The sequence below is a fragment of the Centruroides sculpturatus genome, unplaced genomic scaffold, assembly GCF_000671375.1.
Source record: "Centruroides sculpturatus isolate CEXI.00-Female unplaced genomic scaffold, Cexi_2.0 scaffold672, whole genome shotgun sequence".
Taxonomy (NCBI): domain Eukaryota; kingdom Metazoa; phylum Arthropoda; class Arachnida; order Scorpiones; family Buthidae; genus Centruroides; species Centruroides sculpturatus.
In genome coordinates this window covers 96,446-114,864 of record NW_019384845.1, presented here as the reverse complement: position 1 = coordinate 114,864, position 18,419 = coordinate 96,446, and the positions used below count along the sequence as shown (strand labels likewise).

The 18,419-nt window shown below is 33.7% G+C and overlaps 1 protein-coding gene across 3 annotated transcripts in view; it reads left to right on the top strand.

The window, feature by feature from the left end:
- Nucleotides 1–4,140: 4,140 nt before the first annotated feature.
- Nucleotides 4,141–18,419, top strand: part of LOC111630370 (microtubule-associated serine/threonine-protein kinase 3-like) — a 106,408-nt gene continuing 92,129 nt past the window's right edge. For all 3 annotated transcript variants that reach the window (XM_023374458.1, XM_023374457.1, XM_023374455.1), the window contains exon 1: nt 4,141–4,368. The gene's annotated coding sequence lies outside the window, so the exon portion shown is untranslated. The remainder of the gene's footprint in view (nt 4,369–18,419) is intronic.

Sequence of the window (18,419 nt, the reverse complement as noted above, 5' to 3'; positions counted from 1 at the left end):
AGTGGTTATAAATAGCGATTCGTGTGAATAAACTCATTAAAAATATACGTAATTATCAGAAGATGCATTAATTTCTTCTTCAAAAGTATACAAAATTATGACGTAAGAGGTCATATTTAGCGATTAATACAGCGAAGTTTTACCTACGTGTTATTTAATATTAGCGTTATATTAAATTTAACACAAAAACGTTAATAGAGAAAGTCGAGCGAATTCGTTATATACGGGAATTAGCTGTTAGCTCAAAGTGTGATATTGTATTTACGTATTGTTAGCTGCTTCTTCGACAGATGGCAGCACGCAACGAAGGGATACTATAAACGTGACACGACCGACAATGCAAGTCAGTCGTGTCAGGTACATCGTCCCTTTCACTCTTGCGACCACAGACATGGACGAGCTTAGGTAACACTACCGGATGTTGTGTTTTTTTCCTCCAAAACACCCGCAACTGCGCAGTAAACACTACCAAACCGGCTCCAGAACCGCGAAATCGAATCGACGTCAGTTACCACTTCATGGATCTCCGTACCGAACTGGACCGAGTCTTCGCATATAGATAAAGGTAACGTAACCTCTTTTTTTGGGGGGGTTAAAAATAAAGTACAATAAAAATTACGTGTAGCATAATTTATAAATATATGTATATACTAAACAGGCGTCACAGGTTTGCAATAATAAACCATAGACACCATTAATTGCTAGTGTTTATAGCGGCGAGTACGGATTCGATTTCTTCATTTTCCTATGTGCTGTGTATTTATATACAAGAGTGGCCAAAGGGGTGGGTGTTATCCAGTCGAGTATACTCGATGGGGCATGCAGCAGACATATGATAATCCAGGTTGAAGTGGATCGACGGCGCTTGCGCCACCGAAGATGGATTCCTACTCCTCCCCATAACTCGCCATTGACAGTTCACTATCATTAAAAGGAAACACACACACTCCGAATAACAAAACCGTTTTGGCGGAAGTTCGCTGACGTAATTGCTACTTTTTCCGCTTTTATTTCCCCCCTTTATTTTGTTTTACGATTGTTGATTGGTCGTAATTAATTTAAAAATAATTCCGCGAGTAAATCATTTCCTCTTCTTGGTAGCGTATTAAATTAGACTGAACGATTTAATTAAAAGTTAAATTTCGGGACGGATGGTTTTAAAATCATTCTCCTATTTTTAATGACGTATTCCGGCAGACAATTCGGTGAAAATTTATGCAAATTTGTCAATCGGTCCTTCCATTATTTTCTTTAATTCGTCTCTCGTACGAGAATACATATATTAGAATCCCCCTTAGATTTTACCGTTAAACGAACCGTAATAAATTAAATTTTAATGTAAAAAATCGCCATTTTTATTAAAAAATATATTTTTTTAAAGATTNCCAATCAAAAATAATTAAACTTAAAATTTTAAAAATTTTGTAAAAACTTTAGAAATCATGGCTGGATTGTCTTGTTTTGGCCCTAAGTTATAACATGTAATAGGCCCTTCCTGTCCATCAAATAATGGTATCCCTAAGATCCATAATGCAAAGTCCTAAGATGCAGCTTATTCAATGTGCAGATCCAGCCCTGTTAAAAATAATGTTATTAGTATATATAATTAATTTATTATTATTTAATTCCCAAATTTATTATTTAGATAAGTATTTATAGCATTGAGTACCAAGTTATCTTCAAATTTTTAAAATCAAGATAAGTACAGGGTGTCTCATAAGTCAGTCAACTATGTTTGGTGTGTTCAGATAAACCTGTGAATGAGTTTACATACATAGAAAATTGATGCAGTTTGTACAAAGGGAGGTTCCAGGAGCAAATCTTTTAGGGCTATATCGAATTCGAATTAAAAATAACTCCCAAAGTTTTATTGCTTAATTTAATTATTATTTTAAAGAAATAATGAATCTCTAATAGCATTATAGCTTCATGGAGTCAGGACAAATTTCAATTAGGAGGTCCCATGTACAGTACAGTACAGTGTTGACTTCATACATTTTTCTTGGGCGTAATTTTTTTAGGAAAATATTTTCTTATAAAAGATTGGTTTGGGGCCCCAGGCACTTGCCCTTTTTACTCACAGGATAATGCGGCACTGTGAATTTCCTTTCAGCAATAAAAACGTTAGGAGGAGCGATTGCGGCATCCCTCTATTCCTTTTCTAAGTTTTGCAACTAACGAGTTTGTATGTGATAAAGCATTTAAGACAAGTTTGATCCTTACAGTGGTTAACTGACTATTGGGCCACCCTTTAAACATAATGATGACATTTATTCAGATTAGAATTTCTAATTAGTTAAGAGTGAATATTTATTAATACTCTGCGTATTTCATTAGTCCAAAACCAAAAAATGGCGAAAAGGGCGCGTTCTACCTCCGATCCCCATACCAAGCTTACGAGGACCCTGCAGAAAGGTTACTGCAATTTGAGAGAACATCTAAATAAATGAACGTCTGAATAAATAAGTCTCAATATTCAGAATAATTCTGTAATTAAGTTTAGAAATCTCAAGACAAAAAAAAAGAAGTGGAACAGATCTTGATTATATTATAAACATTTCTGGATCAGTAAGACGTCCATCAAAGTAATAAATTGTCCATCGTCTTGTTCGGACGTGAAGGAATGCGAATTGCAATTCCTTTCCTGCAATGATTTAGACTCAACAAAAATCAATGAACTATCGACATTGGGAAAGAATGGAAACATCGAAACTTCTAATTGATTTCCATTTAGAAACAATTTCCGATTTTTCCAATCGAATTTATATTTTATTAAAGATTCTAACGTCATGTAGTACTGTAAATTAATTCTCAGATGAGGTAATAGAGTTTATCTTATCCTCCAATTTCTTATTTTATTCGGTTAATTAGCTAAATATAAATACGGAATTGTACTGTACACCTCCAAACTTTAATCTAACGCCATCATTTGTTTGCCTTTGAAATTGGCGCTAAATCGAAATATGGTCAGAGTTATGTAGTAATGAGGTACAGTATACACAAGTCATTTTGGTGATAATATTTACAATGGAAGACTGTTTTAATAATTCATGGATGCCGAAGGATTCTCCTAACATTTATGAGGAAGATTCATTTACAAATATTGTTTGGCGCTATATCGAAGGTATATATACCCAATGTTTATATAGAATTTATGAATTCATGCATTGTTACAGTGCAATAATTAATATTTACAAAGCACGTAAGCGCTACAGAGTTTTCGTTACGAAATAGTAAAATGGATTGACTGAATTTTGCTCTAGAATATTACAAAATACAATTCTATTCGTCTTCAAAATGAGAATGGAACCGCTTTACATACGAGAAGAAAAATAATTTCGTGTTCATTACGAAATAGAATGCAATATAAAGAATATAAAATATATATTAGAAAGTTGTAAGGTATGTTTAAACTGTTATAGTCTTAGAAATTTCCGACATTTTTGCAAGAAATTTGATATTAAAAAGTCACGTGACTTGTTTGAATTTAATCTAAGGCGGCGGAGTGATACACATTTAAGATCCAGTACATCGGCTCTATTCTTTCTGGGAAATACTACTAGAAACATGGAAACACATGACAAAACAAAGTTTATTATAGATTTTTATGAGTGTAGGATGAACAACAGCTGTTAGAGTATACATATACACTGTAATGCTTCAGTTTGATAAGAAATGAATGAATACATAGCAAGTTTAATCTAAAAATCTTAATTAATAAATTACTATTTAAACTTTTATTAATCTTGTTTTAATTAATAGGTTTATTTATTTAATCTCGAGCATATTAAATAGAAAGTACGAGTGGTTATAAATAGCGATTCGTGTGAATAAACTCATTAAAAATATACGTAATTATCAGAAGATGCATTAATTTCTTCTTCAAAAGTATACAAAATTATGACGTAAGAGGTCATATTTAGCGATTAATACAGCGAAGTTTTACCTACGTGTTATTTAATATTAGCGTTATATTAAATTTAACACAAAAACGTTAATAGAGAAAGTCGAGCGAGTTCGTTATATACGGGAATTAGCTGTTAGCTCAAAGTGTGATATTGTATTTACGTATTGTTAGCTGCTTCTTCGACAGATGGCAGCACGCAACGAAGGGATACTATAAACGTGACACGACCGACAATGCAAGTCAGTCGTGTCAGGTACATCGTCCCTTTCACTCTTGCGACCACAGACATGGACGAGCTTAGGTAACACTACCGGATGTTGTGTTTTTTTCCTCCAAAACACCCGCAACTGCGCAGTAAACACTACCAAACCGGCTCCAGAACCGCGAAATCGAATCGACGTCAGTTACCACTTCATGGATCTCCGTACCGAACTGGACCGAGTCTTCGCATATAGATAAAGGTAACGTAACCTCTTTTTTTGGGGGGGTTAAAAATAAAGTACAATAAAAATTACGTGTAGCATAATTTATAAATATATGTATATACTAAACAGGCGTCACAGGTTTGCAATAATAAACCATAGACACCATTAATTGCTAGTGTTTATAGCGGCGAGTACGGATTCGATTTCTTCATTTTCCTATGTGCTGTGTATTTATATACAAGAGTGGCCAAAGGGGTGGGTGTTATCCAGTCGAGTATACTCGATGGGGCATGCAGCAGACATATGATAATCCAGGTTGAAGTGGATCGACGGCGCTTGCGCCACCGAAGATGGATTCCTACTCCTCCCCATAACTCGCCATTGACAGTTCACTATCATTAAAAGGAAACACACACACTCCGAATAACAAAACCGTTTTGGCGGAAGTTCGCTGACGTAATTGCTACTTTTTCCGCTTTTATTTCCCCCCTTTATTTTGTTTTACGATTGTTGATTGGTCGTAATTAATTTAAAAATAATTCCGCGAGTAAATCATTTCCTCTTCTTGGTAGCGTATTAAATTAGACTGAACGATTTAATTAAAAGTTAAATTTCGGGACGGATGGTTTTAAAATCATTCTCCTATTTTTAATGACGTATTCCGGCAGACAATTCGGTGAAAATTTATGCAAATTTGTCAATCGGTCCTTCCATTATTTTCTTTAATTCGTCTCTCGTACGAGAATACATATATTAGAATCCCCCTTAGATTTTACCGTTAAACGAACCGTAATAAATTAATTTTTAATGTAAAAAATCGCCATTTTTATTAAAAAATATATTTTTTTAAAGATTTATTCACGTAATTTTTCTTGTAAAGAGGCTGTGTTGCTGGAATCGTACTCGACGCTTTCAAATCGATAAAAATGAAGTTTTTATCTGCTATACATCTTTAAATTTTGACGTGTTTTATCAACTAAATCTTTAAATAAATAATAAAATATATATATAATATTTTTAAAGCAGATATTAAAAATATTTACGCTCTTTTTTTTAAACAATAAAAAGAAACTCAAACTTTTTTAATATATCTTAATGACGTGTCTCTAGAGAACGAGCACAAACTCAGTTATCAAAAATTGATAATGGCAGGAATAAAATATGATTCTACACGTAATTAATTTCTCGTAATTAATCCAAACAAACTTTAAAAAAAAGTGTTTTATTTTTAGATATTTTTATTCATCTTTTCATCCTTTGTAGAAGTGCAGATATCGCTTCTAGTGAGATTCACATAATGCTAGAGTTTACATAAAGGCTCTCCTACTGTCAGACACGTGACTACCTCTCCAAATATTTGAATTCGTAACATTGTATATCGCTTTAACCTTCTAAAAAAGGGGAATTTAGCTGTTTGTCGCGAATTTCTACGCACTCGTCCCTTATCGAGTTAAGAACGTTGATCAATGGGCACCCGAAACTATCCCTCTTCCTGGATTATCTCATCCGTTCAGGTTATTAAAACTGTGAGCGCGATAACACGTGCAAATCCCTCTTGTGTGTGTGTGGCTCCGCTGATGTCACGGGTGGCCAAATTACGTTTTTCTGCAACGGAGCCATGACGTCAGCAAAAGCCATCCGTGTAAGATTCAATATCGTGTTTTTCTCTTTCGATTTTTTCACTCGAAATAACATAATATCAGTCTTCACCGTATGAAAAAAGTACAATAAAAATCGTACAATTGTACGCGTATATGACAGCTGTTGCATATACGTGTTTGCATTTATTACTTCACACGTACTATATTCAATAATCCGTAAGGAACGATAAGTTAGACGACAATAGCGCCATTTTTTCCCTTTGAGACGTAAACACAACTTTCTTTTTAATTTATTTGTCTTGTCTTACTGCACATCAGGTATTGAACCGTTTAATTAATCATAATCGGTTAAAAATTTACATACAAGAGAACAGAAATTTAAGGCACAATTACAAATAGGCCTCTATAATATATATATAAGTAACCCTTCATCTCAATTTAACGCTAAATTTACAAATTTAAGGTATTAAACTATAATCTAGTAAACGAGGCTTTAAATCGTGCCCCTCGAAACCAAGGCTGTGGCTTGTTTAACATGGATGTAATTCCTGTCCCCCTACGGAAATTCGCCATCTTAAGATGGAACACTATTGGAGAAGACGAGATGTGCACATGGCGAAACGATACTTGAACCCTTTCGCGCACACCTTTTCCTGTATTCAATGGTGCATGGTGTCGTTTTAATGCACGATAATGCTCCTGGCATATCTGCAAAACCATTCATCATCATTATTATAAGAACATGCAACCCCACAGCTAATTTTTCCCTTCTTTTTTCTTTTCTTCTACAATGCCTTCGACCAATCCTTTATCGGGTTATATCTTCAGACAAATATTTATATATCGTAAGTTATAAACATTATCAAACATCACGCATTTATTTTAATAATAACAAAAGATGTTACTATAGTAACAATCACGCCACGCTTCACCTTTTCTTAAATTAATTTGGAAAAATTCAACCCAGTCGATCGATATTCTTAACGCAGATTCGATTTTAATTGTTACATCTTCCAAGCTAATTATATGCTAAATTGCATATGGCGCCCCAATTACTTTTGTTTTAAGAGAAATTCTCACTTGATTCACGAGAAATTTGGTTAATTACTTTATTTTTTTAAGGGGTATTTCCCTAATGAAAGATGAAACTTTTTACTACTAACAATTTAGAAAAAAAAATGTATTAACAAGAGGGATAATGGATCTCTTTCAGCAGCAACTCCTTGTCTAGTTGGATAAATATAAACAGTATCAGGTATCGAGAAGTAAGGCAGTAGTAGGGAAAAAAATAAAGATTTTAGGGTCACTAACCGCATTTTCTTCCGCTTAATTCAGTTTTAAAATTAATTATCTTATTGTAAAATTTTAGTTTGTAGATTTAGGAAAGACTACTGGTTCTTCGTACAGAACGTGGAGAAACAATGTATTACGCGCTGAATGATATTGAGAGACTGTGAAGGGCAGATTTTGGGTTTATACGGATAGACAGACGAACATACGAATGTGTGAACACGTGAATAAACATATACTAAGATATGGTGCGTATATTCATATGGGAATAGAACAGATATCGCACGAACGTACGGACAGATAAGAGACAGTGGCAAATTTGGCGTTATCACAAAAATATTCGAATCACGTTGTAGATTCTTCAAAATATGTGTATCAATCAAAATTTCGGCATCGATTTTTCACGTAAACAAGCCATTTACCATACAAAAACAGCGCATTTATCGCCGAAATTTGCAAGAAGATCCATTCGATTTCAAACGGGGCTTCAAGTTTCGGGAATTTGAGCTTCGTTTAACAATTTTTTCCTCATTCTTTATGACTGGAAACGATACTAAACTTATTTCCTCGCTGTTAGAAGAATACTTAAGGGTATAAAAATCACTTTAAGGATACGAAAACGGTGGGGAAAGCCACGAAAACTTGGCGAGAGAGTAGATCCGTGATATCCCACTTATTGTAAACCAATTTTTCGTATTCTCTAGAGCTTTAACCTTGGCCCACTCTCTTCTAACTTAAATTATAGAAGAGCATTGAGTTTAGTATATTCCGTCGGTGGTACTTCGTTGAAATAAAATCTTTTAAAATCGCCACTTTAGTGAAATCGATAGGAAACACTCCGCAATCTGCTATCAAAACGATTTAAAGTCGTTTAGTGGTTTTAAATTTGTATATTATTCGTGCCACGCTGTACCTTTTTCGAGTTATTCGATCACCTGCCAACGGTCGATAAGGAAAATGTCTTCCTTTTCCCTCCTTATATATATATATATATATATATAATAATTTTTATTATATACTCGAATTTCTAGTGATGAGTAAAAGATGCTTCTATCTTAACAATTTTGAAACTCGCTCGTAGCAATTTGGTGGAGAAAATTGTGCAAAAAGTTACTCCGACGTGGCTTCATTTTTCTAAAAATACACCGCAGAAAAAAAACGTTTAATGGGTTTTATAAACTGACATTTTTAATCTGAGAAGTTAACAGGATATTTTGATTTTTTTTCTAGTTTTTTTTTTTTATCCAGAATACTCCATCCATTTAGTTATTTTGTCATCGTCATCTGTTAGGATCATTCCAGATAGGGCAGTTCTCAACACTGCTTCATCTCACTCACTTTCTGGAAAGGAAAGAACATATAAAAAAAGAAAAAAAATTCTAAATGTTTTCTGGTTTCTCCCCTTTCTACTCGCTTTCCATGGGAGATGCCAGACGAAAATTATTAATAGGTGTGTTTCTGACATCAAAATCTATAGAAAACTAATATAAAAAAATAGGTTACTAAGTTTTCGAGGATTTTTTTTAAAATTGTTTTTTGTAGAATTAATGATAGAAAAAGTTTTAACACTGAATTTTATTGTTCGGTGAGAGGATGATATTGCTTTACTGTGTTATAAAGATGGCTAAATATGGCACTGGGAGGATGTCGTGCGAGTGGTTGACCCCCGACCTTATGCTCCTGTTAAAAATTAAGATGTAATCGTAAGTTGTGGGAGCGCAGACGTGGGTGTTAAGACCATTTATCGTGTTTAAACGAAACAATGCTTTTAACATTGTTTTTGAGTGTCGTCACAGTTCTTTGATCCGTCGATAGACACTTCAGGTGGATGGGACGACGATGTCGACACGGGGACTGACTAAAATTAATAGTTTCTCTTTGTCAGTCGAGTAGAATATCACGTTTTTCCATCGAAAGAACCGCCACTTCCTCAGATTTTCAAACCCGGATACCTCTTCGCTTTGATTTATGATTGTTGAATTATTTTTCTACGTTTCATTTCAACAGTTAGCCTATGTACAGTACAGTACTCTCTTGCCCGATTATCGATGTCGTGTTTCGAACGTTTGCACGATAAGTTTGAAGAGAAAATAATTATTGACTTAGTAAAGTTTGACTTATGATCGAAATATCCGAGTCACGTGCCCCATCCATCATAGATTTTTATGGTTTATCTGAGATTTTCTTCGTTATATGAACTAACTAACGTGATTATCTGGCGATTTTGGGGAGGGGGAATATTGTAAAATACGCAGAGTCGAGACGTTTCGTGAGAGAAATTGTCATCCGTTACGATCGTAACACGCCAACGATAGTTTGTTTATAACGGCGAGTTAATGGCATTAATAACAATGACAGGACGTTGTTTATCGTGAAGTGCAGAGAATGGATTTGGCTGGAGGCAAAAATCTGTACAAAATTGGTTTGTAAAATGGCGCTTTTCATTTTTGTACGTAACGTTAGGAGAAGAGTGCCAAACTTCCACCATTTCCGAGCCGTCGCCATAACAACCGCCGGTCGTTCACCTCTGGAAAGGGAAGGATTAGATGCGGAATCAATCTAAAATATTCGAAATCCTGTCAGTCCGAATGTTTCGGAAGAGAAAGAACAAATCAGTTCGTTCTAGTTACTCCCTTCGTGTGGAAGGTTAACAGTTGTTCAATCGATGCTCTCGACCAGTTTAGTCGTGTTGCCAGTAGAGGAATCAATAAAAACGACTGGAAAAACGAATTAGATCCTGTTACGCCACCCCTTTCCAAACTTGCTCCCGATGTAACCGAGTTTCTCAATGAACTAATCACTCGAATTCTTCCATAAACACGCTGACACGGCACAAAAGTTGTCTTCCTTCCAACTTCCTCGATTGATTTTAGCCTCTAATGAATGCCTCGAGTTACGTTTACCGTCGTAACTGTTAGTACAACTTCTTAAGAATACAAACGTGAGCTCTTCAAACAAATTGTTACGACTCTGTATTAATAGAGCCATTTGTCAAACGTTGCAGATACAGTTGTGCTGTTTAGTGCATCGGATCATAAATCATCATCTTCGGCGTACGGCCGGTTAAGGACGTGCCTTAAGTGCTTTTTAATCACTTTATCCACTACAAACTTGCGTTTCGTTGCGAATTTAGCATCATTAGAGCATCCATAGGGATTCCATTAATAAGCATCCCTTAGTTACGCTTTACACTCGCCGCTGATCAATTAAACTGTAGATTCTAACGTTTATCATCAAAAATACAGAGTTACTAAGGATCAGTACACTTCCCCCCTTTCTTTTAAATCTGTACGACTCTTGGGTGATTCATAATTCATACAGTCGTAAAGGCCAAAGAATCTTTGACGTATAATGATAATATTTGAAGATAGATCTGTAGCGGATCGATTTCGAAACACTCCTGTTACAGCAACGAATGCTTTAAATGAATCATCCATTCAACGTGGTTCTCCCATTGCGTTAATATTCTTTTAAAAATAGTTTTTAGTGGAAGAACTATGGAAGTGATAAAGCGAGTTGGATAATTAGGAGCGATACTTTCAGTTTCAGAGGGACAGACAAGGGAAACAAGGCCATGGGCAGGTATAAAGCATCGTAATTGGTTCTAATGCTGGAGCACTTGGTGCATTTTGTAATTAAGTTAGTGCTACCGAGAGTGTCTCGTCTTCTCGAATTTGCACGCATAATTTCGTTTCGTGAATGGGTAAAAACGAAAAATACGTAAAGCGGATCAATTTTAAAAGGTGTCTAGACGATGTTTGAATGGATTTTTTTACGTTTCATCACGAATTTTTAACTTTAAAAAACCGAAATTCGCCGGGAATGACGAATTTTATATTCGAAAGTAATTCACGAATCCCAGTAAACATTGAGATAAATGCATAAATTACGTTGGCAAGTTACAGGAAAAACTTTATTTATCGAGTTTTACTTCGCATTTTTCCTTTTTCTAAATTTAAAACGCCTCACGAACGGGTGTAATTTTGGACCGTTTCGTATCGGATGACACGCAGCTGAGGTCACATAAAACAAATTACGTCACGTCGCCCATTAAACGTATACCACCTGCGACTAAATAATTAACCATTAGAAGATTTTCAGGCGCCTTTTCACGATTTCTCAAGTTCTAAGCTCCTACCTAGATTTGTTTTTCTTTAATTAAAACTTATGTACGACCGCGATTCTCTTAAGGAAACGAATGCTCGCATTTAACGCAGTCCGTCTCGTATATTAAGCATTAAATATTAAATTTCAGCTCTTTATTACGCGTTAAATATTAATTTCTGTACTTAATTTTGCTGAGTTATTAGAAAAGTAATTAGGAAAAGAAACTTTCTTGTTAGAACTTATAAATAAAAATAAAAAAAGCAAGTTTGTGTCGCGTGTCTGGACGATTACTTCGAACTGCAACACTCGACTTACATCGTTACTTTCTACCAACGAAATTCATCTTGTTTATGTTTAGACACACTTTATGGGTATTTAGATGCTTAATGTAAGTTTTCAACTATCTAAAGATATTCTAAACACTTTCTGATTGATTTTCTAAGCGGAGAAATGTGGCAAAATTTAAAGCATCTCTCTTCCTTCCAATATGACTCTGAAAACTGGTTTCTAACGGCCTCAGCTTGCAAAGTTTCTAACAGGATGAAGTGAGGTGATTGTGGCATATCCTCTTGTGGCAATTTTTTTCCCTTGTTAGTGGGCGACGTCGTGGAGAACGAAAAAGTCTCAGACATCTGTTCCGAATTAATTTCTGTATGCAGTTGAAAAAGCGAGAGAGAAGCGAAACCATTCTTTGATTTTGTAAATTTCGATGAATGCTTCTTATCTCGAAAAAAGTCTGGAGTTTTTGGTAATTAATTGGGCTTTCTCTTGTTAAATTTAGAAATACATATATATAAAATTTATATTTTAATCTTTTAACAAGTTTCTAGATACAATTTAATTTTTATTTCTAAAAATTAAATAAAATTATTTAATATTTTAGGCTGTTTACGGATAATTGCGTGTCTAAACATTAATATTTCTACGGCATCCCATCAAAGAATCATTGGTCTCCAATAAGCTTCAATGCTTTCTTTGTTAAAGCTATAGATATAAGTAGAGTAGATGCTCATAGCTTATTCTGTAGGCAGTCAGTTGGAACGGATCTCATCTTTCTAGTTTAAAGATAGATTTATAACTTTTCTGAAGGAAAGTAGAAGTGTAAAATTATCTCTCAGTTGGAGAATCCCTAAGAAAATCCTTATTTTATGGTGGTAATTAGGAAGGTAACGGTGCACTCGATGAACCGTCTTCTATCTTCTTAGTGTAGTTAATAAGTCCATTTATAGGCACGATCCTTCTATCCATCTAGTCCAACTACGTACTGACGATGGGTCGGATTAAGGATAAGAATCAAACTTACTTTTACCACCAATAATCGGCGCGGAGACGTAGAATGGTCGACAAAATATACGATTCGAAGTATGATGCTCGAATGGACAAAGTAATTGGGATATGCGTGTCGAACGACTTCTATAGCATAACAATGTAGTTTAAAAGTCAAGCTTATGTAAATATTTATGTAAATTGTGCAAAAAATGTTTCGAAAAATCGGTTTACTTCGACAGAATTCGTCCAGGCAGGCATTTTAAAATATATTTTTTTTCATAATTCTCCAATGCAATCAGTATGGCACGTATGGACTACTCTGAGAGTATGCAAACAAAACTTCGGATTTAAACTTCGTGAAGAAGATTTTTTGACCGTTCTGTCTTCCATATTAATTAAATTTGTAGTTTGCAATGCGTTATACACATTAAAGTTATAAATCTACGCAAGATAACTTTAAAGGAATAAGAAATTCAAGTAGACACGCACAGCGTGTAGCGTGAAGATAAGTTTAAATATCTCTGGAACAGTTCCAGATTAGTTCAAAATTATAACGATAAAGTGAAACGAACCATTCAGGCCTTACTTTAGTTTATAAATCGCTTGTTGATAAAGAGATAATGACATTTAACAACTTTATTTTGAAATTGGCGGCCTTCAAATGTAGTTTGCGCTGCAACAAACGATTTGAGTCATGCACAAACTGTTTGTCGTTCACAGATTTTAATTAATAATAAGAATTTAAAATTAGAAAATTAAATTACGATACTTAAACTAAATTTCTAATTAAATGATAAAAGTAATTAATAAATAATTACGAGATAAATCAGTCGAAAATGGTGTGCGCAAATTTGATTTTGGAATAACTCTAAAAGTTTTATTTAAAATTAAAATATTCTCTTCGTTTTTTATTTATAACGTTATTTCGCATCGCCTAGAAGTAAATTCAATTTTATTTTTTTCACCCAAAAAAAAGTCAAGATTTGTACAACAAATGTTGCAAATTGTATAAATGTAATAATTCAAATAAAGTTACTCGCCTCTGCCATGTTTTCTATTCTAACAAAAGACTTGGAAAGAAGAATCCGAACGTCTTGCTCCTGATTCTTCCATTGTTAGTGGTGAATCCCTAAGGAATCTCCCTACTTAGAGGAACATGCAATCTTCTGCTGCTATTTCTTGTTGCCTTTCTTTAATAACCATGTTAACTTTTGCTACGATGAATGCCAGTTATTTCAATTGTTAACCGATGTAAATTTCAATTAGTCCTTTGGACCAGAAGCATTGGCATTATTTTTTTAATTTAAATTTAATTTTTTTTTTTAAGTCTAAACTTTGTAACGAATATAAATTATCTTCCGCCGTTTTGTATATGAATATATAAAGTGTCACGCTTCGTTACTTTAGCTGTCAGTGTGGCCGAATAACAATGAGTGCAGAATTATCGCCATTACTCATACTACAATCTCCATCTTGGAATTTATCGATTTTCTCGTGTTTGTTGTCGTCCGAATGTGTATTTAGTGAGCCTCTTTACTCGTTTTAATGGAGATTTATTAGCTTGACATATTCTTATATATTGTTTTAACTTCTGGTTTAACAAACTTGGAAATCCGACTCGAAATCTTGGAATTAAACGGGATTTAAGTCTCGTGTCGGCTATAAATTTCTCTACTTTCCTCAAGCGCTATGCTTGAAGTGGAGCCAAGAAAATTATCATTCGACGTACAAAAGATTGCGATTTGTAAATTTAATCGAATTAATTCTATAATTTGAATTGCTAGCCGTGAAAAATTTATTTTTCTTCTTTCTTATCTGTATTGAAAATCGCGGGTTGTACGCTTCAGCTAATTGTTGTAACGATATAATCACTGTTGAAACTCAATTTGTGGTGATTCGGTAACAAATGGAAAGAGAATAAAGACGTTAAAATACACAGTTTAACGTAATTTGCCGATTTTATAGGAAGTAAACTAATTTACTGAAGGCCAAGTTCTTTTAATGGTTTACAAATATCTCAGGCAGTTAGATTTTACTCTAAAAATAAGAGATTATATAAAAGACACTGTAGAAAGAGTTTATATAGCCTATATATAAGTATAGTGTATAGAGTTCTATCCATTTCCGTTTGATTCAAAATAGACGTGCTATAACGGTTATCCTGAAAAGTTGAAAGGTAAGGTTGACGCGAAGGCAATCTATCCTGTAAAAAAATCTTTACTTGTCAAACGGAGATTGTCCAACCGAAGTAAAAATGATCCTTAAAAGCTTGAAGGAAGTAGGATCTAATAGGAAGTTGGCTAGAGTGTCAAAAGAAGAAAAACGTTATCAGCGATCAAGTGCTTTCTGAACCAGTGCATCTTGACAGTTAAGGTCATACTTGATTGTTGTATTTCCAACCGAGAAACTGGATTATTTTTGATAAGGAAGTAGAAAAAGATAGAACCGAACTAAACTATATCAAGAACTATTGTAAAGAATGATATTTATAAGAAGGGCCAGAACGTTTCGTTTAATCTTTTCGTGAACGAGACGTGTTTTTCCTGTGAGTCACGAAGCTTCCTCCAGGAAAGGAGGATCAATATGGGATGTGCATGACTTTTATATAGTACGTAATTGCCGAACGATTAGTCATTTTTTAAAAAATTATCAGAGAATTTAATATGTTAAATTCCTTGAAATTATAAATATAACCATTCGAAGCTCGTTTCCCATCAAGAATTTCATAGTTCTACTCTATAAGAAACAATGCTTTTATAACGTTAGTCTCGGTTCTGGTATTGAATTTTCGACTGCTTGACTCGTGTTTCTCGTCAAGGTCGAATCGGTTGTTTCTAGTAAATGTCTTTATATCGAAAGAATCGAACGGAAATATTCTATAATTTTAATTAATCTAAGAGTAATGAACCGTAATTCCTCAAAGATAACGAAGCTAACCCTTTACAATCCTTTGTCGTAAGATAAATCGAAGGACTATCGAGTGTATCGAGTGGGATTCCAAGCATACAAACAAATTAAAAATGATAATTTATGTAAATGAAAATTTGCATAATTGATACCAATTTCAATAAATAATAAAGCATTTCCAAACAGTTTTCGAATTACTCAAATGATATATATTTTTTCTTTACCGTTTGATTTTCCTAGCTTAATTTATACTTTGTATGTTTGCATATTGTAATTATATTATACAAATATGCTCGTTTATGTATTTTAATTATTAATTATGTGCACAGATCGATGGAATATCATGCCATCTGTCGTATGAAATCATTACTAAGCTTGAACTTTAATTATGTTAATAATAATTTATTCATTGATTTCAATGTTCAATGATTGATGAACGAGGTGTGTACAGTCCCAATTGTTTTCTCTGCTACTGGCATTATTCATATAATCTTATCGAAGTATTCAGGCATTAAACGTGTTCAAATATAGAATTTAAATATTTATAACATAAAAATATTGTATATTAAATTCAAACATTATAAAAACCTCAACTCATATTAATGCATCTAAAAAAAGGATCTTTATATCTGTCAAGATTATCTGATATTTGGCATTTTCGTGTGTTGTGGTTTATTTAAGAATTAATTTATGATTAGGAAATGAATTCCTTCTTTAAGGATAATAATAATAATCCTCAATACAAGGATTCTTTTGTTAATTTGGTATTCAGCAAACAAAACAGGTTAAGAGCTAAGTGATGCTGTTATTGTAAAATGCTATTATTTTTAGTAGGCCTGCAATTGAAAATGCAAATTATTAGTTTATTTTTAGTTTGTAAATTAAGACCATTTATTCTACTATTCCCATATTGTTAAATTTCGTGGCACGAAATGGGTAAGAGTAGAGAAACGTTCCTTTTCATAATATAATATAACATTTCCATTGTGTTTTCCCCCTTCCTGGACTAGATCCGTTTTCTTAAATTTTATTCAATACACAAGTCCAGAACATTTCCGATCACGTCTTTGAAAAAAAGGATGTTTTCTTCTTTTTTTTTATATATATATTTTACTTGGCCCTGGGCTTCCTTCCGGATTTTGTTGCTATGGGAACGAGTACTCTTTCCGGTTTTCCGACTTTCCTCCGGTCGTTGAACCTCTGGCTTTTTGCTCCAAAGGATTCTCAACTAACTCGTTCATTATCACATATAATAAACGCTCTAATTTCGATCGGAGTGGACATCCTTCGGTTCGCCATCATGGCTTCTTTCTCTTCAAGTTTTTTTATATTTTTTATAGATTTTTTGGTTATTTTGGGATTTCGTTCGATTGAAACGATGCGTGGTGCTCCCTGTTATCGTGTATGACAAAATTCAAATAAGGTTAAATTGCATTTTCATCCAGAAAGTAAACGGGATAGAATATTGAATTCACTATTTTCTCCTCCATCTACGCTTTCGTTTCTATAGAATTGTTATTGAAAATATTCATAATTCTTTTTTCCTTTCTCTCTCTTCTACTTCTATTATTATAACACGCTATATAAATCATATTTTCAAATGCAAGAATCTAGCTGATGCAGCTCTCTTCTGGTTGTAGTCGTAAATTATATATGGCATATATACAATCTTCGTTAATGTAAGCATAATATTTTATAGCAGGAAAGGGAGATCGAAAATGGATGATGCAGTCAGAAAACAAGTGATGAAGTTTAAATTAAATCTTATCGTCACAAAACTTCCGCCCCCCTACACAATAGGTATATAGGCCTATATACACATAAGAATCGCGCGCAATTTGTTGTTACTTTTCCGAACATTCCCATTTAACACACGTCACGATGCACACAATTTAGGTCACATTCAACGTATCCGTGACTTATTTTATTGCCATTAATAATGTTAGAAAAAGTCTAGGAACATCGAATTTGGAAATTCCAAATGATTTTTATATGTTCTTCACTCGTGATGCGTTGTTATTAGCATACAGATATTCTTTATCTCCATCATGTTGACATATCTGATGGAGCATGCACGGGTTGAATGTCATAGATAATAAATGACATACAACCTACGCAAACCGTGTAAGCATCGATGTGAGCTTATTAATGTGTACATCGACCCTTTAAAAAAGAGAATTTCTTTAAAACTTTTAAGAACAGTACAAAAATTATTCGGTTTGTGCATATTAATTAAGTTATTTCGACTGTTTTTATGATGTTCAGACTTTCCGCTTTGATCTATAATGATAGATTTTTTTACAACAAACAAAAAATATAATTATAACTTAGGTTTATTTAATGTTTTAACTTTCGATTTATTCAGTTTTCGAGGTGCGGGTATCATTACAAACGGTTCAGTTGCTAGACTTTTCTTCTCAGTTGGATATGGAATTACTTGTATCTGCGGACTTTATTAGATATTCTTAATGTTATAAAACTGTATAAATTGTCATAGAATAAATAAATATCATATTTAAAGTTTAAATTTAAATTTAACAAATATTAATAGTAACACAAAGAATAATCATTGAAACTTCTATTTTTAGAGTGAAAATGTAGGCTACTTTCAAACAATAGAATGTAAAATAAAAGGCGTTTTCGGTTATAGAATTATAGAAAATTGTATAAAAAAGTCGTCCAAATCTCAGTTAGACTAAATATATTTTCTTTTCCTGAGAGATTTTTAGATGATATGGGACAAGGTTACAATAGCCAATTTCCTAGAATAATATTGGGCCAGCCTGCAGGCCTAAATCCCCAGATTTTTAGTTTCCCACTTAGAATCTCCTACTCTATTTTAACGGGGCTTCACCAGCTGCAATGGCCTATGGCACATCCAAAAAAAAGCCTCTATTGACTTTCAGTCTGGCC